The sequence below is a fragment of the Sardina pilchardus genome, chromosome 16 (genome assembly GCF_963854185.1).
Source record: "Sardina pilchardus chromosome 16, fSarPil1.1, whole genome shotgun sequence".
Taxonomy (NCBI): domain Eukaryota; kingdom Metazoa; phylum Chordata; class Actinopteri; order Clupeiformes; family Clupeidae; genus Sardina; species Sardina pilchardus.
In genome coordinates, this window is record NC_085009.1 from 4,009,329 (window position 1) to 4,027,846 (window position 18,518).

At 49.9% G+C, this 18,518-nt stretch overlaps 39 non-coding genes across 39 annotated transcripts; all 39 read right to left on the reverse strand.

Moving 5' to 3' along the window:
* Positions 1–495: 495 nt before the first annotated feature.
* Positions 496–577, reverse strand: trnas-gcu (transfer RNA serine (anticodon GCU)). Its single transcript has one exon. It is a non-coding gene; the product is annotated as a tRNA-Ser (tRNA).
* A 162-nt stretch (positions 578–739) lies between these two features.
* Positions 740–821, reverse strand: trnas-gcu (transfer RNA serine (anticodon GCU)). The gene has a single exon. It is a non-coding gene; the product is annotated as a tRNA-Ser (tRNA).
* Positions 822–970: 149 nt separating this feature from the next.
* On the reverse strand, positions 971–1,052 carry trnas-gcu (transfer RNA serine (anticodon GCU)). Its single transcript has one exon. It is a non-coding gene; the product is annotated as a tRNA-Ser (tRNA).
* A 135-nt stretch (positions 1,053–1,187) lies between these two features.
* On the reverse strand, positions 1,188–1,269 carry trnas-gcu (transfer RNA serine (anticodon GCU)). The gene has a single exon. It is a non-coding gene; the product is annotated as a tRNA-Ser (tRNA).
* A 610-nt stretch (positions 1,270–1,879) lies between these two features.
* trnas-gcu (transfer RNA serine (anticodon GCU)) lies at positions 1,880–1,961 on the reverse strand. Its single transcript has one exon. It is a non-coding gene; the product is annotated as a tRNA-Ser (tRNA).
* Positions 1,962–2,110: 149 nt separating this feature from the next.
* On the reverse strand, positions 2,111–2,192 carry trnas-gcu (transfer RNA serine (anticodon GCU)). The gene has a single exon. It is a non-coding gene; the product is annotated as a tRNA-Ser (tRNA).
* Positions 2,193–2,802: 610 nt separating this feature from the next.
* trnas-gcu (transfer RNA serine (anticodon GCU)) lies at positions 2,803–2,884 on the reverse strand. The gene has a single exon. It is a non-coding gene; the product is annotated as a tRNA-Ser (tRNA).
* An 827-nt stretch (positions 2,885–3,711) lies between these two features.
* On the reverse strand, positions 3,712–3,793 carry trnas-gcu (transfer RNA serine (anticodon GCU)). The gene has a single exon. It is a non-coding gene; the product is annotated as a tRNA-Ser (tRNA).
* Positions 3,794–3,955: 162 nt separating this feature from the next.
* Positions 3,956–4,037, reverse strand: trnas-gcu (transfer RNA serine (anticodon GCU)). The gene has a single exon. It is a non-coding gene; the product is annotated as a tRNA-Ser (tRNA).
* Positions 4,038–4,186: 149 nt separating this feature from the next.
* trnas-gcu (transfer RNA serine (anticodon GCU)) lies at positions 4,187–4,268 on the reverse strand. The gene has a single exon. It is a non-coding gene; the product is annotated as a tRNA-Ser (tRNA).
* An 827-nt stretch (positions 4,269–5,095) lies between these two features.
* Positions 5,096–5,177, reverse strand: trnas-gcu (transfer RNA serine (anticodon GCU)). Its single transcript has one exon. It is a non-coding gene; the product is annotated as a tRNA-Ser (tRNA).
* Positions 5,178–5,326: 149 nt separating this feature from the next.
* Positions 5,327–5,408, reverse strand: trnar-ucu (transfer RNA arginine (anticodon UCU)). The gene has a single exon. It is a non-coding gene; the product is annotated as a tRNA-Arg (tRNA).
* A 135-nt stretch (positions 5,409–5,543) lies between these two features.
* Positions 5,544–5,625, reverse strand: trnas-gcu (transfer RNA serine (anticodon GCU)). The gene has a single exon. It is a non-coding gene; the product is annotated as a tRNA-Ser (tRNA).
* A 610-nt stretch (positions 5,626–6,235) lies between these two features.
* Positions 6,236–6,317, reverse strand: trnas-gcu (transfer RNA serine (anticodon GCU)). The gene has a single exon. It is a non-coding gene; the product is annotated as a tRNA-Ser (tRNA).
* Positions 6,318–6,479: 162 nt separating this feature from the next.
* trnas-gcu (transfer RNA serine (anticodon GCU)) lies at positions 6,480–6,561 on the reverse strand. The gene has a single exon. It is a non-coding gene; the product is annotated as a tRNA-Ser (tRNA).
* Positions 6,562–6,710: 149 nt separating this feature from the next.
* trnas-gcu (transfer RNA serine (anticodon GCU)) lies at positions 6,711–6,792 on the reverse strand. Its single transcript has one exon. It is a non-coding gene; the product is annotated as a tRNA-Ser (tRNA).
* Positions 6,793–7,619: 827 nt separating this feature from the next.
* trnas-gcu (transfer RNA serine (anticodon GCU)) lies at positions 7,620–7,701 on the reverse strand. The gene has a single exon. It is a non-coding gene; the product is annotated as a tRNA-Ser (tRNA).
* A 366-nt stretch (positions 7,702–8,067) lies between these two features.
* Positions 8,068–8,149, reverse strand: trnas-gcu (transfer RNA serine (anticodon GCU)). Its single transcript has one exon. It is a non-coding gene; the product is annotated as a tRNA-Ser (tRNA).
* Positions 8,150–8,542: 393 nt separating this feature from the next.
* On the reverse strand, positions 8,543–8,624 carry trnas-gcu (transfer RNA serine (anticodon GCU)). The gene has a single exon. It is a non-coding gene; the product is annotated as a tRNA-Ser (tRNA).
* Positions 8,625–8,759: 135 nt separating this feature from the next.
* trnas-gcu (transfer RNA serine (anticodon GCU)) lies at positions 8,760–8,841 on the reverse strand. The gene has a single exon. It is a non-coding gene; the product is annotated as a tRNA-Ser (tRNA).
* Positions 8,842–9,451: 610 nt separating this feature from the next.
* trnas-gcu (transfer RNA serine (anticodon GCU)) lies at positions 9,452–9,533 on the reverse strand. Its single transcript has one exon. It is a non-coding gene; the product is annotated as a tRNA-Ser (tRNA).
* Positions 9,534–9,899: 366 nt separating this feature from the next.
* trnas-gcu (transfer RNA serine (anticodon GCU)) lies at positions 9,900–9,981 on the reverse strand. The gene has a single exon. It is a non-coding gene; the product is annotated as a tRNA-Ser (tRNA).
* Positions 9,982–10,591: 610 nt separating this feature from the next.
* Positions 10,592–10,673, reverse strand: trnas-gcu (transfer RNA serine (anticodon GCU)). The gene has a single exon. It is a non-coding gene; the product is annotated as a tRNA-Ser (tRNA).
* Positions 10,674–10,835: 162 nt separating this feature from the next.
* Positions 10,836–10,917, reverse strand: trnas-gcu (transfer RNA serine (anticodon GCU)). Its single transcript has one exon. It is a non-coding gene; the product is annotated as a tRNA-Ser (tRNA).
* Positions 10,918–11,066: 149 nt separating this feature from the next.
* Positions 11,067–11,148, reverse strand: trnas-gcu (transfer RNA serine (anticodon GCU)). Its single transcript has one exon. It is a non-coding gene; the product is annotated as a tRNA-Ser (tRNA).
* Positions 11,149–11,283: 135 nt separating this feature from the next.
* trnas-gcu (transfer RNA serine (anticodon GCU)) lies at positions 11,284–11,365 on the reverse strand. The gene has a single exon. It is a non-coding gene; the product is annotated as a tRNA-Ser (tRNA).
* A 610-nt stretch (positions 11,366–11,975) lies between these two features.
* On the reverse strand, positions 11,976–12,057 carry trnas-gcu (transfer RNA serine (anticodon GCU)). The gene has a single exon. It is a non-coding gene; the product is annotated as a tRNA-Ser (tRNA).
* A 149-nt stretch (positions 12,058–12,206) lies between these two features.
* On the reverse strand, positions 12,207–12,288 carry trnas-gcu (transfer RNA serine (anticodon GCU)). Its single transcript has one exon. It is a non-coding gene; the product is annotated as a tRNA-Ser (tRNA).
* Positions 12,289–12,898: 610 nt separating this feature from the next.
* trnas-gcu (transfer RNA serine (anticodon GCU)) lies at positions 12,899–12,980 on the reverse strand. Its single transcript has one exon. It is a non-coding gene; the product is annotated as a tRNA-Ser (tRNA).
* Positions 12,981–13,807: 827 nt separating this feature from the next.
* On the reverse strand, positions 13,808–13,889 carry trnas-gcu (transfer RNA serine (anticodon GCU)). The gene has a single exon. It is a non-coding gene; the product is annotated as a tRNA-Ser (tRNA).
* A 162-nt stretch (positions 13,890–14,051) lies between these two features.
* Positions 14,052–14,133, reverse strand: trnas-gcu (transfer RNA serine (anticodon GCU)). Its single transcript has one exon. It is a non-coding gene; the product is annotated as a tRNA-Ser (tRNA).
* A 149-nt stretch (positions 14,134–14,282) lies between these two features.
* trnas-gcu (transfer RNA serine (anticodon GCU)) lies at positions 14,283–14,364 on the reverse strand. Its single transcript has one exon. It is a non-coding gene; the product is annotated as a tRNA-Ser (tRNA).
* Positions 14,365–15,191: 827 nt separating this feature from the next.
* Positions 15,192–15,273, reverse strand: trnas-gcu (transfer RNA serine (anticodon GCU)). The gene has a single exon. It is a non-coding gene; the product is annotated as a tRNA-Ser (tRNA).
* A 149-nt stretch (positions 15,274–15,422) lies between these two features.
* Positions 15,423–15,504, reverse strand: trnar-ucu (transfer RNA arginine (anticodon UCU)). The gene has a single exon. It is a non-coding gene; the product is annotated as a tRNA-Arg (tRNA).
* Positions 15,505–15,639: 135 nt separating this feature from the next.
* trnas-gcu (transfer RNA serine (anticodon GCU)) lies at positions 15,640–15,721 on the reverse strand. The gene has a single exon. It is a non-coding gene; the product is annotated as a tRNA-Ser (tRNA).
* A 610-nt stretch (positions 15,722–16,331) lies between these two features.
* trnas-gcu (transfer RNA serine (anticodon GCU)) lies at positions 16,332–16,413 on the reverse strand. Its single transcript has one exon. It is a non-coding gene; the product is annotated as a tRNA-Ser (tRNA).
* Positions 16,414–16,575: 162 nt separating this feature from the next.
* Positions 16,576–16,657, reverse strand: trnas-gcu (transfer RNA serine (anticodon GCU)). The gene has a single exon. It is a non-coding gene; the product is annotated as a tRNA-Ser (tRNA).
* A 149-nt stretch (positions 16,658–16,806) lies between these two features.
* trnas-gcu (transfer RNA serine (anticodon GCU)) lies at positions 16,807–16,888 on the reverse strand. Its single transcript has one exon. It is a non-coding gene; the product is annotated as a tRNA-Ser (tRNA).
* Positions 16,889–17,715: 827 nt separating this feature from the next.
* On the reverse strand, positions 17,716–17,797 carry trnas-gcu (transfer RNA serine (anticodon GCU)). Its single transcript has one exon. It is a non-coding gene; the product is annotated as a tRNA-Ser (tRNA).
* Positions 17,798–18,518: the final 721 nt, after the last annotated feature.

The following is an 18,518-nucleotide window of genomic DNA, read 5'->3' on the forward strand; positions in this document are numbered from 1 at the left end:
AAAACTCTCATCTTGGAAGGAGAGTACACCCTCCTTACTGATGTGCCCGACGAGGATGGGATTCTAACCCACGCGTGCAGAGCACAATGGATTAGCAGTCCATCGCCTTAACCACTCGGCCACCTCGTCACTGGGTCAGCTGCATTGGAAAGTTTTCCAACAGATAGGTGTTGGTTGAGGTTGCTGATTATGTTGGCACAGTTGTGAGAGGTCAGAAAATACAACCCTTGACAATACTGTCACAATAGAAAGATGGAGACCCCCTGTGCAGATGCAAGCGATGAGGATGGGATTCGAACCCACGCGTGCAGAGCACAATGGATTAGCAGTCCATCGCCTTAACCACTCGGCCACCTCGTCACTGGGGCAGCTTTATTGGAAAGTTTTCCACCGGAAAGGCATTGTGGTTGCCGATAAAGTAGGAGCAATTGTGAGAGGTCAGAAAATACGACCCTGTCACATTGGAAAGAGGGAGAGCCGCTGTGCGGATGAAAACGACGAGGATGGGATTCGAACCCACGCGTGCAGAGCACAATGGATTAGCAGTCCATCGCCTTAACCACTCGGCCACCTCGTCACTTATGCACATGGCTATTTTTTTTCGACAAAATAGGTCAGAATTCCCAACAAGGACAGAAAAACTGAAACTCATGTGACTTTCATGAAGTGAGGCCCAAAATATCCCCTCCGACAAAACTCTCATCTTGGAAGGAGAGTACACCCTCCTTACGGATGTGCCCGACGAGGATGGGATTCGAACCCACGCGTGCAGAGCACAATGGATTAGCAGTCCATCGCCTTAACCACTCGGCCACCTCGTCACTGGGTCAGCTGCATTGGAAAGTTTTCCAAGAGATAGGTGTTGGTTGAGGTTGCTGATTATGTTGGCACAGTTGTGAGAGGTCAGAAAATACAACCCTTGACAATACTGTCACAATAGAAAGAGGGAGACCCCCTGTGCAGATGCAAACGACGAGGATGGGATTCGAACCCACGCGTGCAGAGCACAATGGATTAGCAGTCCATCGCCTTAACCACTCGGCCACCTCGTCACTGGGGCAGCTTTATTGGATAGTTTTCCACCGGAAAGGCATTGTGGTTGCCGATAACGTAGGAGCAATTGTGAGAGGTCAGAAAATACGACCCTGTCACATTGGAAAGAGGGAGAGCCGCTGTGCGGATGCAAACGACGAGGATGGGATTCGAACCCACGCGTGCAGAGCACAATGGATTAGCAGTCCATCGCCTTAACCACTCGGCCACCTCGTCACTGGGTCAGCTGCATTGGAAAGTTTTCCAACAGATAGGTGTTGGTTGAGGTTGCTGATTATGTTGGCACAGTTGTGAGAGGTCAGAAAATACAACCCTTGACAATACTGTCACAATAGAAAGATGGAGACCCCCTGTGCAGATGCAAGCGATGAGGATGGGATTCGAACCCACGCGTGCAGAGCACAATGGATTAGCAGTCCATCGCCTTAACCACTCGGCCACCTCGTCACTGGGGCAGCTTTATTGGAAAGTTTTCCACCGGAAAGGCATTGTGGTTGCCGATAACGTAGTAGCAATTGTGAGAGGTCAGAAAATACGACCCTGTCACATTGGAAAGAGGGAGAGCCGCTGTGCGGATGCAAACGACGAGGATGGGATTCGAACCCACGCGTGAAGAGCACAATGGATTAGCAGTCCATCGCCTTAACCACTCGGCCACCACGTCACTTATGCACATGGCTATTTTTTTTCGACAAAATAGGTCAGAATTCCCAACAAGGACAGAAAAACTGAAACTCATGTGACTTTCATGAAGTGAGGCCCAAAATATCCCCTCCGACAAAACTCTCATCTTAGAAGGAGAGTACACCCTCCTTACGGATGTGCCCGACGAGGATGGGATTCGAACCCACGCGTGCAGAGCACAATGGATTAGCAGTCCATCGCCTTAACCACTCGGCCACCTCGTCACTGTGTCAGCTGCATTGGAAAGTTTTCCAACAGATAGGTGTTGGTTGAGGTTGCTGATTGTGTTGGCACAGTTGTGAGAGGTCAGAAAATACAACCCTTGACAATACTGTCACAATAGAAAGATGGAGACCCCCTGTGCAGATGCAAGCGACGAGGATGGGATTCGAACCCACGCGTGCAGAGCACAATGGATTAGCAGTCCATCGCCTTAACCACTCGGCCACCTCGTCACTGGGGCAGCTTTATTGGAAAGTTTTCCACCGGAAAGGCATTGTGGTTGCCGATAACGTAGGAGCAATTGTGAGAGGTCAGAAAATACGACCCTGTCACATTGGAAAGAGGGAGAGCCGCTGTGCGGATGCAAACGACGAGGATGGGATTCGAACTCACGCGTGAAGAGCACAATGGATTAGCAGTCCATCGCCTTAACCACTCGGCCACCTCGTCACTTATGCACATGGCTATTTTTTTTCGACAAAATAGGTCAGAATTCCCAACAAGGACAGAAAAACTGAAACTCATGTGACTTTCATGAAGTGAGGCCCAAAATATCCCCTCCGACAAAACTCTCATCTTAGAAGGAGAGTACACCCTCCTTACGGATGTGCCCGACGAGGATGGGATTCGAACCCAATCGTGCAGAGCACAATGGATTAGCAGTCCATCGCCTTAACCACTCGGCCACCTCGTCACTGTGTCAGCTGCATTGGAAAGTTTTCCAACAGATAGGTGTTGGTTGAGGTTGCTGATTGTGTTGGCACAGTTGTGAGAGGTCAGAAAATACAACCCTTGACAATACTGTCACAATAGAAAGATGGAGACCCCCTGTGCAGATGCAAGCGACGAGGATGGGATTCGAACCCACGCGTGCAGAGCACAATGGATTAGCAGTCCATCGCCTTAACCACTCGGCCACCTCGTCACTGGGGCAGCTTTATTGGAAAGTTTTCCACCGGAAAGGCATTGTGGTTGCCGATAACGTAGGAGCAATTGTGAGAGGTCAGAAAATACGACCCTGTCACATTGGAAAGAGGGAGAGCCGCTGTGCGGATGCAAACGACGAGGATGGGATTCGAACCCACATGTGCAGAGCACAATGGATTAGCAGTCCATCGCCTTAACCACTCGGCCACCTCGTCACTTATGCACATGGCTATTTTTTTTCGACAAAATAGGTCAGAATTCCCAACAAGGACAGAAAAACTGAAACTCTTGTGACTTTCATGAAGTGAGGCCCAAAATATCCCCTCCGACAAAACTCTCATATTGGAAGGAGAGTACACCCTCCTTACTGATGTGCCCGACGAGGATGGGATTCTAACCCACGCGTGCAGAGCACAATGGATTAGCAGTCCATCGCCTTAACCACTCGGCCACCTCGTCACTGGGTCAGCTGCATTGGAAAGTTTTCCAACAGATAGGTGTTGGTTGAGGTTGCTGATTATGTTGGCACAGTTGTGAGAGGTCAGAAAATACAACCCTTGACAATACTGTCACAATAGAAAGATGGAGACCCCCTGTGCAGATGCAAGCGATGAGGATGGGATTCGAACCCACGCGTGCAGAGCACAATGGATTAGCAGTCCATCGCCTTAACCACTCGGCCACCTCGTCACTGGGGCAGCTTTATTGGAAAGTTTTCCACCGGAAAGGCATTGTGGTTGCCGATAAAGTAGGAGCAATTGTGAGAGGTCAGAAAATACGACCCTGTCACATTGGAAAGAGGGAGAGCCGCTGTGCGGATGAAAACGACGAGGATGGGATTCGAACCCACGCGTGCAGAGCACAATGGATTAGCAGTCCATCGCCTTAACCACTCGGCCACCTCGTCACTTATGCACATGGCTATTTTTTTTCGACAAAATAGGTCAGAATTCCCAACAAGGACAGAAAAACTGAAACTCATGTGACTTTCATGAAGTGAGGCCCAAAATATCCCCTCCGACAAAACTCTCATCTTGGAAGGAGAGTACACCCTCCTTACGGATGTGCCCGACGAGGATGGGATTCGAACCCACGCGTGCAGAGCACAATGGATTAGCAGTCCATCGCCTTAACCACTCGGCCACCTCGTCACTGGGTCAGCTGCATTGGAAAGTTTTCCAACAGATAGGTGTTGGTTGAGGTTGCTGATTATGTTGGCACAGTTGTGAGAGGTCAGAAAATACAACCCTTGACAATACTGTCACAATAGAAAGAGGGAGACCCCCTGTGCAGATGCAAACGACGAGGATGGGATTCGAACCCACGCGTGCAGAGCACAATGGATTAGCAGTCCATCGCCTTAACCACTCGGCCACCTCGTCACTGGGGCAGCTTTATTGGATAGTTTTCCACCGGAAAGGCATTGTGGTTGCCGATAACGTAGGAGCAATTGTGAGAGGTCAGAAAATACGACCCTGTCACATTGGAAAGAGGGAGAGCCGCTGTGCGGATGCAAACGACGAGGATGGGATTCGAACCCACGCGTGCAGAGCACAATGGATTAGCAGTCCATCGCCTTAACCAATCGGCCACCTCGTCACTGGGTCAGCTGCATTGGAAAGTTTTCCAACAGATAGGTGTTGGTTGAGGTTGCTGATTATGTTGGCACAGTTGTGAGAGGTCAGAAAATACAACCCTTGACAATACTGTCACAATAGAAAGATGGAGACCCCCTGTGCAGATGCAAGCGATGAGGATGGGATTCGAACCCACGCGTGCAGAGCACAATGGATTAGCAGTCCATCGCCTTAACCACTCGGCCACCTCGTCACTGGGGCAGCTTTATTGGAAAGTTTTCCACCGGAAAGGCATTGTGGTTGCCGATAACGTAGTAGCAATTGTGAGAGGTCAGAAAATACGACCCTGTCACATTGGAAAGAGGTAGAGCCGCTGTGCGGATGCAAACGACGAGGATGGGATTCGAACCCACGCGTGAAGAGCACAATGGATTAGCAGTCCATCGCCTTAACCACTCGGCCACCTAGTCACTTATGCCCATGGCTATTTTTTTTCGACAAAATAGGTCAGAATTCCCAACAAGGACAGAAAAACTGAAACTCATGTGACTTTCATGAAGTGAGGCCCAAAATATCCCCTCCGACAAAACTCTCATCTTAGAAGGAGAGTACACCCTCCTTACGGATGTGCCCGACGAGGATGGGATTCGAACCCACGCGTGCAGAGCACAATGGATTAGCAGTCCATCGCCTTAACCACTCGGCCACCTCGTCACTGTGTCAGCTGCATTGGAAAGTTTTCCAACAGATAGGTGTTGGTTGAGGTTGCTGATTGTGTTGGCACAGTTGTGAGAGGTCAGAAAATACAACCCTTGACAATACTGTCACAATAGAAAGATGGAGACCCCCTGTGCAGATGCAAGCGACGAGGATGGGATTCGAACCCACGCGTGCAGAGCACAATGGATTAGAGGTCCATCGCCTTAACCACTCGGCCACCTCGTCACTGGGGCAGCTTTATTGGAAAGTTTTCCACCGGAAAGGCATTGTGGTTGCCGATAACGTAGGAGCAATTGTGAGAGGTCAGAAAATACGACCCTGTCACATTGGAAAGAGGGAGAGCCGCTGTGCGGATGCAAACGACGAGGATGGGATTCGAACCCACACGTGCAGAGCACAATGGATTAGCAGTCCATCGCCTTAACCACTCGGCCACCTCGTCACTTATGCACATGGCTATTTTTTTTCGACAAAATAGGTCAGAATTCCCAACAAGGACAGAAAAACTGAAACTCATGTGACTTTCATGAAGTGAGGCCCAAAATATCCCCTCCGACAAAACTCTCATCTTGGAAGGAGAGTACACCCTCCTTACTGATGTGCCCGACGAGGATGGGATTCTAACCCACGCGTGCAGAGCACAATGGATTAGCAGTCCATCGCCTTAACCACTCGGCCACCTCGTCACTGGGTCAGCTGCATTGGAAAGTTTTCCAACAGATAGGTGTTGGTTGAGGTTGCTGATTATGTTGGCACAGTTGTGAGAGGTCAGAAAATACAACCCTTGACAATACTGTCACAATAGAAAGATGGAGACCCCCTGTGCAGATGCAAGCGATGAGGATGGGATTCGAACCCACGCGTGCAGAGCACAATGGATTAGCAGTCCATCGCCTTAACCACTCGGCCACCTCGTCACTGGGGCAGCTTTATTGGAAAGTTTTCCACCGGAAAGGCATTGTGGTTGCCGATAAAGTAGGAGCAATTGTGAGAGGTCAGAAAATACGACCCTGTCACATTGGAAAGAGGGAGAGCCGCTGTGCGGATGAAAACGACGAGGATGGGATTCGAACCCACGCGTGCAGAGCACAATGGATTAGCAGTCCATCGCCTTAACCACTCGGCCACCTCGTCACTTATGCACATGGCTATTTTTTTTCGACAAAATAGGTCAGAATTCCCAACAAGGACAGAAAAACTGAAACTCATGTGACTTTCATGAAGTGAGGCCCAAAATATCCCCTCCGACAAAACTCTCATCTTGGAAGGAGAGTACACCCTCCTTACGGATGTGCCCGACGAGGATGGGATTCGAACCCACGCGTGCAGAGCACAATGGATTAGCAGTCCATCGCCTTAACCACTCGGCCACCTCGTCACTGGGTCAGCTGCATTGGAAAGTTTTCCAACAGATAGGTGTTGGTTGAGGTTGCTGATTATGTTGGCACAGTTGTGAGAGGTCAGAAAATACAACCCTTGACAATACTGTCACAATAGAAAGAGGGAGACCCCCTGTGCAGATGCAAACGACGAGGATGGGATTCGAACCCACGCGTGCAGAGCACAATGGATTAGCAGTCCATCGCCTTAACCACTCGGCCACCTCGTCACTGGGGCAGCTTTATTGGATAGTTTTCCACCGGAAAGGCATTGTGGTTGCCGATAACGTAGGAGCAATTGTGAGAGGTCAGAAAATACGACCCTGTCACATTGGAAAGAGGGAGAGCCGCTGTGCGGATGCAAACGACGAGGATGGGATTCGAACCCTCGCGTGCAGAGCACAATGGATTAGCAGTCCATCGCCTTAACCACTCGGCCACCTCGTCACTGGGTCAGCTGCATTGGAAAGTTTTCCAACAGATAGGTGTTGGTTGAGGTTGCTGATTATGTTGGCACAGTTGTGAGAGGTCAGAAAATACAACCCTTGACAATACTGTCACAATAGAAAGATGGAGACCCCCTGTGCAGATGCAAGCGATGAGGATGGGATTCGAACCCACGCGTGCAGAGCACAATGGATTAGCAGTCCATCGCCTTAACCACTCGGCCACCTCGTCACTGGGGCAGCTTTATTGGAAAGTTTTCCACCGGAAAGGCATTGTGGTTGCCGATAACGTAGTAGCAATTGTGAGAGGTCAGAAAATACGACCCTGTCACATTGGAAAGAGGTAGAGCCGCTGTGCGGATGCAAACGACGAGGATGGGATTCGAACCCACGCGTGAAGAGCACAATGGATTAGCAGTCCATCGCCTTAACCACTCGGCCACCTAGTCACTTATGCACATGGCTATTTTTTTTCGACAAAATAGGTCAGAATTCCCAACAAGGACAGAAAAACTGAAACTCATGTGACTTTAATGAAGTGAGGCCCAAAATATCCCCTCCGACAAAACTCTCATCTTAGAAGGAGAGTACACCCTCCTTACGGATGTGCCCGACGAGGATGGGATTCGAACCCACGCGTGCAGAGCACAATGGATTAGCAGTCCATCGCCTTAACCACTCGGCCACCTCGTCACTGTGTCAGCTGCATTGGAAAGTTTTCCAACAGATAGGTGTTGGTTGAGGTTGCTGATTATGTTGGCACAGTTGTGAGAGGTCAGAAAATACAACCCTTGACAATACTGTCACAATAGAAAGATGGAGACCCCCTGTGCAGATGCAAGCGATGAGGATGGGATTCGAACCCACGCGTGCAGAGCACAATGGATTAGCAGTCCATCGCCTTAACCACTCGGCCACCTCGTCACTGGGGCAGCTTTATTGGAAAGTTTTCCACCGGAAAGGCATTGTGGTTGCCGATAAAGTAGGAGCAATTGTGAGAGGTCAGAAAATACGACCCTGTCACATTGGAAAGAGGGAGAGCCGCTGTGCGGATGAAAACGACGAGGATGGGATTCGAACCCACGCGTGCAGAGCACAATGGATTAGCAGTCCATCGCCTTAACCACTCGGCCACCTCGTCACTTATGCACATGGCTATTTTTTTTCGACAAAATAGGTCAGAATTCCCAACAAGGACAGAAAAACTGAAACTCATGTGACTTTCATGAAGTGAGGCCCAAAATATCCCCTCCGACAAAACTCTCATCTTGGAAGGAGAGTACACCCTCCTTACGGATGTGCCCGACGAGGATGGGATTAGAACCCACGCGTGCAGAGCACAATGGATTAGCAGTCCATCGCCTTAACCACTCGGCCAACTCGTCACTGGGTCAGCTGCATTGGAAAGTTTTCCAAGAGATAGGTGTTGGTTGAGGTTGCTGATTATGTTGGCACAGTTGTGAGAGGTCAGAAAATACAACCCTTGACAATACTGTCACAATAGAAAGAGGGAGACCCCCTGTGCAGATGCAAACGACGAGGATGGGATTCGAACCCACGCGTGCAGAGCACAATGGATTAGCAGTCCATCGCCTTAACCACTCGGCCACCTCGTCACTGGGGCAGCTTTATTGGATAGTTTTCCACCGGAAAGGCATTGTGGTTGCCGATAACGTAGGAGCAATTGTGAGAGGTCAGAAAATACGACCCTGTCACATTGGAAAGAGGGAGAGCCGCTGTGCGGATGCAAACGACGAGGATGGGATTCGAACCCACGCGTGCAGAGCACAATGGATTAGCAGTCCATCGCCTTAACCACTCGGCCACCTCGTCACTGGGTCAGCTGCATTGGAAAGTTTTCCAACAGATAGGTGTTGGTTGAGGTTGCTGATTATGTTGGCACAGTTGTGAGAGGTCAGAAAATACAACCCTTGACAATACTGTCACAATAGAAAGATGGAGACCCCCTGTGCAGATGCAAGCGATGAGGATGGGATTCGAACCCACGCGTGCAGAGCACAATGGATTAGCAGTCCATCGCCTTAACCACTCGGCCACCTCGTCACTGGGGCAGCTTTATTGGAAAGTTTTCCACCGGAAAGGCATTGTGGTTGCCGATAACGTAGTAGCAATTGTGAGAGGTCAGAAAATACGACCCTGTCACATTGGAAAGAGGGAGAGCCGCTGTGCGGATGCAAACGACGAGGATGGGATTCGAACCCACGCGTGAAGAGCACAATGGATTAGCAGTCCATCGCCTTAACCACTCGGCCACCACGTCACTTATGCACATGGCTATTTTTTTTCGACAAAATAGGTCAGAATTCCCAACAAGGACAGAAAAACTGAAACTCATGTGACTTTCATGAAGTGAGGCCCAAAATATCCCCTCCGACAAAACTCTCATCTTAGAAGGAGAGTACACCCTCCTTACGGATGTGCCCGACGAGGATGGGATTCGAACCCACGCGTGCAGAGCACAATGGATTAGCAGTCCATCGCCTTAACCACTCGGCCACCTCGTCACTGGGTCAGCTGCATTGGAAAGTTTTCCAACAGATAGGTGTTGGTTGAGGTTGCTGATTATGTTGGCACAGTTGTGAGAGGTCAGAAAATACAACCCTTGACAATACTGTCACAATAGAAAGATGGAGACCCCCTGTGCAGATGCAAGCGATGAGGATGGGATTCGAACCCACGCGTGCAGAGCACAATGGATTAGCAGTCCATCGCCTTAACCACTCGGCCACCTCGTCACTGGGGCAGCTTTATTGGAAAGTTTTCCACCGGAAAGGCATTGTGGTTGCCGATAACGTAGGAGCAATTGTGAGAGGTCAGAAAATACGACCCTGTCACATTGGAAAGAGGGAGAGCCGCTGTGCGGATGCAAACGACGAGGATGGGATTCGAACCCACGCGTGCAGAGCACAATGGATTAGCAGTCCATCGCCTTAACCACTCGGCCACCTCGTCACTTATGCACATGGCTATTTTTTTTCGACAAAATAGGTCAGAATTCCCAACAAGGACAGAAAAACTGAAACTCATGTGACTTTCATGAAGTGAGGCCCAAAATATCCCCTCCGACAAAACTCTCATCTTGGAAGGAGAGTACACCCTCCTTACTGATGTGCCCGACGAGGATGGGATTCTAACCCACGCGTGCAGAGCACAATGGATTAGCAGTCCATCGCCTTAACCACTCGGCCACCTCGTCACTGGGTCAGCTGCATTGGAAAGTTTTCCAACAGATAGGTGTTGGTTGAGGTTGCTGATTATGTTGGCACAGTTGTGAGAGGTCAGAAAATACAACCCTTGACAATACTGTCACAATAGAAAGATGGAGACCCCCTGTGCAGATGCAAGCGATGAGGATGGGATTCGAACCCACGCGTGCAGAGCACAATGGATTAGCAGTCCATCGCCTTAACCACTCGGCCACCTCGTCACTGGGGCAGCTTTATTGGAAAGTTTTCCACCGGAAAGGCATTGTGGTTGCCGATAAAGTAGGAGCAATTGTGAGAGGTCAGAAAATACGACCCTGTCACATTGGAAAGAGGGAGAGCCGCTGTGCGGATGAAAACGACGAGGATGGGATTCGAACCCACGCGTGCAGAGCACAATGGATTAGCAGTCCATCGCCTTAACCACTCGGCCACCTCGTCACTTATGCACATGGCTATTTTTTTTCGACAAAATAGGTCAGAATTCCCAACAAGGACAGAAAAACTGAAACTCATGTGACTTTCATGAAGTGAGGCCCAAAATATCCCCTCCGACAAAACTCTCATCTTGGAAGGAGAGTACACCCTCCTTACGGATGTGCCCGACGAGGATGGGATTCGAACCCACGCGTGCAGAGCACAATGGATTAGCAGTCCATCGCCTTAACCACTCGGCCACCTCGTCACTGGGTCAGCTGCATTGGAAAGTTTTCCAAGAGATAGGTGTTGGTTGAGGTTGCTGATTATGTTGGCACAGTTGTGAGAGGTCAGAAAATACAACCCTTGACAATACTGTCACAATAGAAAGAGGGAGACCCCCTGTGCAGATGCAAACGACGAGGATGGGATTCGAACCCACGCGTGCAGAGCACAATGGATTAGCAGTCCATCGCCTTAACCACTCGGCCACCTCGTCACTGGGGCAGCTTTATTGGATAGTTTTCCACCGGAAAGGCATTGTGGTTGCCGATAACGTAGGAGCAATTGTGAGAGGTCAGAAAATACGACCCTGTCACATTGGAAAGAGGGAGAGCCGCTGTGCGGATGCAAACGACGAGGATGGGATTCGAACCCACGCGTGCAGAGCACAATGGATTAGCAGTCCATCGCCTTAACCACTCGGCCACCTCGTCACTGGGTCAGCTGCATTGGAAAGTTTTCCAACAGATAGGTGTTGGTTGAGGTTGCTGATTATGTTGGCACAGTTGTGAGAGGTCAGAAAATACAACCCTTGACAATACTGTCACAATAGAAAGATGGAGACCCCCTGTGCAGATGCAAGCGATGAGGATGGGATTCGAACCCACGCGTGCAGAGCACAATGGATTAGCAGTCCATCGCCTTAACCACTCGGCCACCTCGTCACTGGGGCAGCTTTATTGGAAAGTTTTCCACCGGAAAGGCATTGTGGTTGCCGATAACGTAGTAGCAATTGTGAGAGGTCAGAAAATACGACCCTGTCACATTGGAAAGAGGGAGAGCCGCTGTGCGGATGCAAACGACGAGGATGGGATTCGAACCCACGCGTGAAGAGCACAATGGATTAGCAGTCCATCGCCTTAACCACTCGGCCACCACGTCACTTATGCACATGGCTATTTTTTTTCGACAAAATAGGTCAGAATTCCCAACAAGGACAGAAAAACTGAAACTCATGTGACTTTCATGAAGTGAGGCCCAAAATATCCCCTCCGACAAAACTCTCATCTTAGAAGGAGAGTACACCCTCCTTACGGATGTGCCCGACGAGGATGGGATTCGAACCCACGCGTGCAGAGCACAATGGATTAGCAGTCCATCGCCTTAACCACTCGGCCACCTCGTCACTGTGTCAGCTGCATTGGAAAGTTTTCCAACAGATAGGTGTTGGTTGAGGTTGCTGATTGTGTTGGCACAGTTGTGAGAGGTCAGAAAATACAACCCTTGACAATACTGTCACAATAGAAAGATGGAGACCCCCTGTGCAGATGCAAGCGACGAGGATGGGATTCGAACCCACGCGTGCAGAGCACAATGGATTAGCAGTCCATCGCCTTAACCACTCGGCCACCTCGTCACTGGGGCAGCTTTATTGGAAAGTTTTCCACCGGAAAGGCATTGTGGTTGCCGATAACGTAGGAGCAATTGTGAGAGGTCAGAAAATACGACCCTGTCACATTGGAAAGAGGGAGAGCCGCTGTGCGGATGCAAACGACGAGGATGGGATTCGAACTCACGCGTGAAGAGCACAATGGATTAGCAGTCCATCGCCTTAACCACTCGGCCACCTCGTCACTTATGCACATGGCTATTTTTTTTCGACAAAATAGGTCAGAATTCCCAACAAGGACAGAAAAACTGAAACTCATGTGACTTTCATGAAGTGAGGCCCAAAATATCCCCTCCGACAAAACTCTCATCTTAGAAGGAGAGTACACCCTCCTTACGGATGTGCCCGACGAGGATGGGATTCGAACCCAATCGTGCAGAGCACAATGGATTAGCAGTCCATCGCCTTAACCACTCGGCCACCTCGTCACTGTGTCAGCTGCATTGGAAAGTTTTCCAACAGATAGGTGTTGGTTGAGGTTGCTGATTGTGTTGGCACAGTTGTGAGAGGTCAGAAAATACAACCCTTGACAATACTGTCACAATAGAAAGATGGAGACCCCCTGTGCAGATGCAAGCGACGAGGATGGGATTCGAACCCACGCGTGCAGAGCACAATGGATTAGCAGTCCATCGCCTTAACCACTCGGCCACCTCGTCACTGGGGCAGCTTTATTGGAAAGTTTTCCACCGGAAAGGCATTGTGGTTGCCGATAACGTAGGAGCAATTGTGAGAGGTCAGAAAATACGACCCTGTCACATTGGAAAGAGGGAGAGCCGCTGTGCGGATGCAAACGACGAGGATGGGATTCGAACCCACATGTGCAGAGCACAATGGATTAGCAGTCCATCGCCTTAACCACTCGGCCACCTCGTCACTTATGCACATGGCTATTTTTTTTCGACAAAATAGGTCAGAATTCCCAACAAGGACAGAAAAACTGAAACTCATGTGACTTTCATGAAGTGAGGCCCAAAATATCCCCTCCGACAAAACTCTCATATTGGAAGGAGAGTACACCCTCCTTACTGATGTGCCCGACGAGGATGGGATTCTAACCCACGCGTGCAGAGCACAATGGATTAGCAGTCCATCGCCTTAACCACTCGGCCACCTCGTCACTGGGTCAGCTGCATTGGAAAGTTTTCCAACAGATAGGTGTTGGTTGAGGTTGCTGATTATGTTGGCACAGTTGTGAGAGGTCAGAAAATACAACCCTTGACAATACTGTCACAATAGAAAGATGGAGACCCCCTGTGCAGATGCAAGCGATGAGGATGGGATTCGAACCCACGCGTGCAGAGCACAATGGATTAGCAGTCCATCGCCTTAACCACTCGGCCACCTCGTCACTGGGGCAGCTTTATTGGAAAGTTTTCCACCGGAAAGGCATTGTGGTTGCCGATAAAGTAGGAGCAATTGTGAGAGGTCAGAAAATACGACCCTGTCACATTGGAAAGAGGGAGAGCCGCTGTGCGGATGAAAACGACGAGGATGGGATTCGAACCCACGCGTGCAGAGCACAATGGATTAGCAGTCCATCGCCTTAACCACTCGGCCACCTCGTCACTTATGCACATGGCTATTTTTTTTCGACAAAATAGGTCAGAATTCCCAACAAGGACAGAAAAACTGAAACTCATGTGACTTTCATGAAGTGAGGCCCAAAATATCCCCTCCGACAAAACTCTCATCTTGGAAGGAGAGTACACCCTCCTTACGGATGTGCCCGACGAGGATGGGATTCGAACCCACGCGTGCAGAGCACAATGGATTAGCAGTCCATCGCCTTAACCACTCGGCCACCTCGTCACTGGGTCAGCTGCATTGGAAAGTTTTCCAACAGATAGGTGTTGGTTGAGGTTGCTGATTATGTTGGCACAGTTGTGAGAGGTCAGAAAATACAACCCTTGACAATACTGTCACAATAGAAAGAGGGAGACCCCCTGTGCAGATGCAAACGACGAGGATGGGATTCGAACCCACGCGTGCAGAGCACAATGGATTAGCAGTCCATCGCCTTAACCACTCGGCCACCTCGTCACTGGGGCAGCTTTATTGGATAGTTTTCCACCGGAAAGGCATTGTGGTTGCCGATAACGTAGGAGCAATTGTGAGAGGTCAGAAAATACGACCCTGTCACATTGGAAAGAGGGAGAGCCGCTGTGCGGATGCAAACGACGAGGATGGGATTCGAACCCACGCGTGCAGAGCACAATGGATTAGCAGTCCATCGCCTTAACCAATCGGCCACCTCGTCACTGGGTCAGCTGCATTGGAAAGTTTTCCAACAGATAGGTGTTGGTTGAGGTTGCTGATTATGTTGGCACAGTTGTGAGAGGTCAGAAAATACAACCCTTGACAATACTGTCACAATAGAAAGATGGAGACCCCCTGTGCAGATGCAAGCGATGAGGATGGGATTCGAACCCACGCGTGCAGAGCACAATGGATTAGCAGTCCATCGCCTTAACCACTCGGCCACCTCGTCACTGGGGCAGCTTTATTGGAAAGTTTTCCACCGGAAAGGCATTGTGGTTGCCGATAACGTAGTAGCAATTGTGAGAGGTCAGAAAATACGACCCTGTCACATTGGAAAGAGGTAGAGCCGCTGTGCGGATGCAAACGACGAGGATGGGATTCGAACCCACGCGTGAAGAGCACAATGGATTAGCAGTCCATCGCCTTAACCACTCGGCCACCTAGTCACTTATGCCCATGGCTATTTTTTTTCGACAAAATAGGTCAGAATTCCCAACAAGGACAGAAAAACTGAAACTCATGTGACTTTCATGAAGTGAGGCCCAAAATATCCCCTCCGACAAAACTCTCATCTTAGAAGGAGAGTACACCCTCCTTACGGATGTGCCCGACGAGGATGGGATTCGAACCCACGCGTGCAGAGCACAATGGATTAGCAGTCCATCGCCTTAACCACTCGGCCACCTCGTCACTGTGTCAGCTGCATTGGAAAGTTTTCCAACAGATAGGTGTTGGTTGAGGTTGCTGATTGTGTTGGCACAGTTGTGAGAGGTCAGAAAATACAACCCTTGACAATACTGTCACAATAGAAAGATGGAGACCCCCTGTGCAGATGCAAGCGACGAGGATGGGATTCGAACCCACGCGTGCAGAGCACAATGGATTAGAGGTCCATCGCCTTAACCACTCGGCCACCTCGTCACTGGGGCAGCTTTATTGGAAAGTTTTCCACCGGAAAGGCATTGTGGTTGCCGATAACGTAGGAGCAATTGTGAGAGGTCAGAAAATACGACCCTGTCACATTGGAAAGAGGGAGAGCCGCTGTGCGGATGCAAACGACGAGGATGGGATTCGAACCCACACGTGCAGAGCACAATGGATTAGCAGTCCATCGCCTTAACCACTCGGCCACCTCGTCACTTATGCACATGGCTATTTTTTTTCGACAAAATAGGTCAGAATTCCCAACAAGGACAGAAAAACTGAAACTCATGTGACTTTCATGAAGTGAGGCCCAAAATATCCCCTCCGACAAAACTCTCATCTTGGAAGGAGAGTACACCCTCCTTACTGATGTGCCCGACGAGGATGGGATTCTAACCCACGCGTGCAGAGCACAATGGATTAGCAGTCCATCGCCTTAACCACTCGGCCACCTCGTCACTGGGTCAGCTGCATTGGAAAGTTTTCCAACAGATAGGTGTTGGTTGAGGTTGCTGATTATGTTGGCACAGTTGTGAGAGGTCAGAAAATACAACCCTTGACAATACTGTCACAATAGAAAGATGGAGACCCCCTGTGCAGATGCAAGCGATGAGGATGGGATTCGAACCCACGCGTGCAGAGCACAATGGATTAGCAGTCCATCGCCTTAACCACTCGGCCACCTCGTCACTGGGGCAGCTTTATTGGAAAGTTTTCCACCGGAAAGGCATTGTGGTTGCCGATAAAGTAGGAGCAATTGTGAGAGGTCAGAAAATACGACCCTGTCACATTGGAAAGAGGGAGAGCCGCTGTGCGGATGAAAACGACGAGGATGGGATTCGAACCCACGCGTGCAGAGCACAATGGATTAGCAGTCCATCGCCTTAACCACTCGGCCACCTCGTCACTTATGCACATGGCTATTTTTTTTCGACAAAATAGGTCAGAATTCCCAACAAGGACAGAAAAACTGAAACTCATGTGACTTTCATGAAGTGAGGCCCAAAATATCCCCTCCGACAAAACTCTCATCTTGGAAGGAGAGTACACCCTCCTTACGGATGTGCCCGACGAGGATGGGATTCGAACCCACGCGTGCAGAGCACAATGGATTAGCAGTCCATCGCCTTAACCACTCGGCCACCTCGTCACTGGGTCAGCTGCATTGGAAAGTTTTCCAACAGATAGGTGTTGGTTGAGGTTGCTGATTATGTTGGCACAGTTGTGAGAGGTCAGAAAATACAACCCTTGACAATACTGTCACAATAGAAAGAGGGAGACCCCCTGTGCAGATGCAAACGACGAGGATGGGATTCGAACCCACGCGTGCAGAGCACAATGGATTAGCAGTCCATCGCCTTAACCACTCGGCCACCTCGTCACTGGGGCAGCTTTATTGGATAGTTTTCCACCGGAAAGGCATTGTGGTTGCCGATAACGTAGGAGCAATTGTGAGAGGTCAGAAAATACGACCCTGTCACATTGGAAAGAGGGAGAGCCGCTGTGCGGATGCAAACGACGAGGATGGGATTCGAACCCTCGCGTGCAGAGCACAATGGATTAGCAGTCCATCGCCTTAACCACTCGGCCACCTCGTCACTGGGTCAGCTGCATTGGAAAGTTTTCCAACAGATAGGTGTTGGTTGAGGTTGCTGATTATGTTGGCACAGTTGTGAGAGGTCAGAAAATACAACCCTTGACAATACTGTCACAATAGAAAGATGGAGACCCCCTGTGCAGATGCAAGCGATGAGGATGGGATTCGAACCCACGCGTGCAGAGCACAATGGATTAGCAGTCCATCGCCTTAACCACTCGGCCACCTCGACACTGGGGCAGCTTTATTGGAAAGTTTTCCACCGGAAAGGCATTGTGGTTGCCGATAACGTAGTAGCAATTGTGAGAGGTCAGAAAATACGACCCTGTCACATTGGAAAGAGGTAGAGCCGCTGTGCGGATGCAAACGACGAGGATGGGATTCGAACCCACGCGTGAAGAGCACAATGGATTAGCAGTCCATCGCCTTAACCACTCGGCCACCTAGTCACTTATGCACATGGCTATTTTTTTTCGACAAAATAGGTCAGAATTCCCAACAAGGACAGAAAAACTGAAACTCATGTGACTTTCATGAAGTGAGGCCCAAAATATCCCCTCCGACAAAACTCTCATCTTAGAAGGAGAGTACACCCTCCTTACGGATGTGCCCGACGAGGATGGGATTCGAACCCACGCGTGCAGAGCACAATGGATTAGCAGTCCATCGCCTTAACCACTCGGCCACCTCGTCACTGTGTCAGCTGCATTGGAAAGTTTTCCAACAGATAGGTGTTGGTTGAGGTTGCTGATTGTGTTGGCACAGTTGTGAGAGGTCAGAAAATACAACCCTTGACAATACTGTCACAATAGAAAGATGGAGACCCCCTGTGCAGATGCAAGCGATGAGGATGGGATTCGAACCCACGCGTGCAGAGCACAATGGATTAGCAGTCCATCGCCTTAACCACTCGGCCACCTCGTCACTGGGGCAGCTTTATTGGAAAGTTTTCCACCGGAAAGGCATTGTGGTTGCCGATAAAGTAGGAGCAATTGTGAGAGGTCAGAAAATACGACCCTGTCACATTGGAAAGAGGGAGAGCCGCTGTGCGGATGAAAACGACGAGGATGGGATTCGAACCCACGCTTGCAGAGCACAATGGATTAGCAGTCCATCGCCTTAACCACTCGGCCACCTCGTCACTTATGCACATGGCTATTTTTTTTCGACAAAATAGGTCAGAATTCCCAACAAGGACAGAAAAACTGAAACTCATGTGACTTTCATGAAGTGAGGCCCAAAATATCCCCTCCGACAAAACTCTCATCTTGGAAGGAGAGTACACCCTCCTTACGGATGTGCCCGACGAGGATGGGATTCGAACCCACGCGTGCAGAGCACAATGGATTAGCTGTCCATCGCCTTAACCACTCGGCCACCTCGTCACTGGGTCAGCTGCATTGGAAAGTTTTCG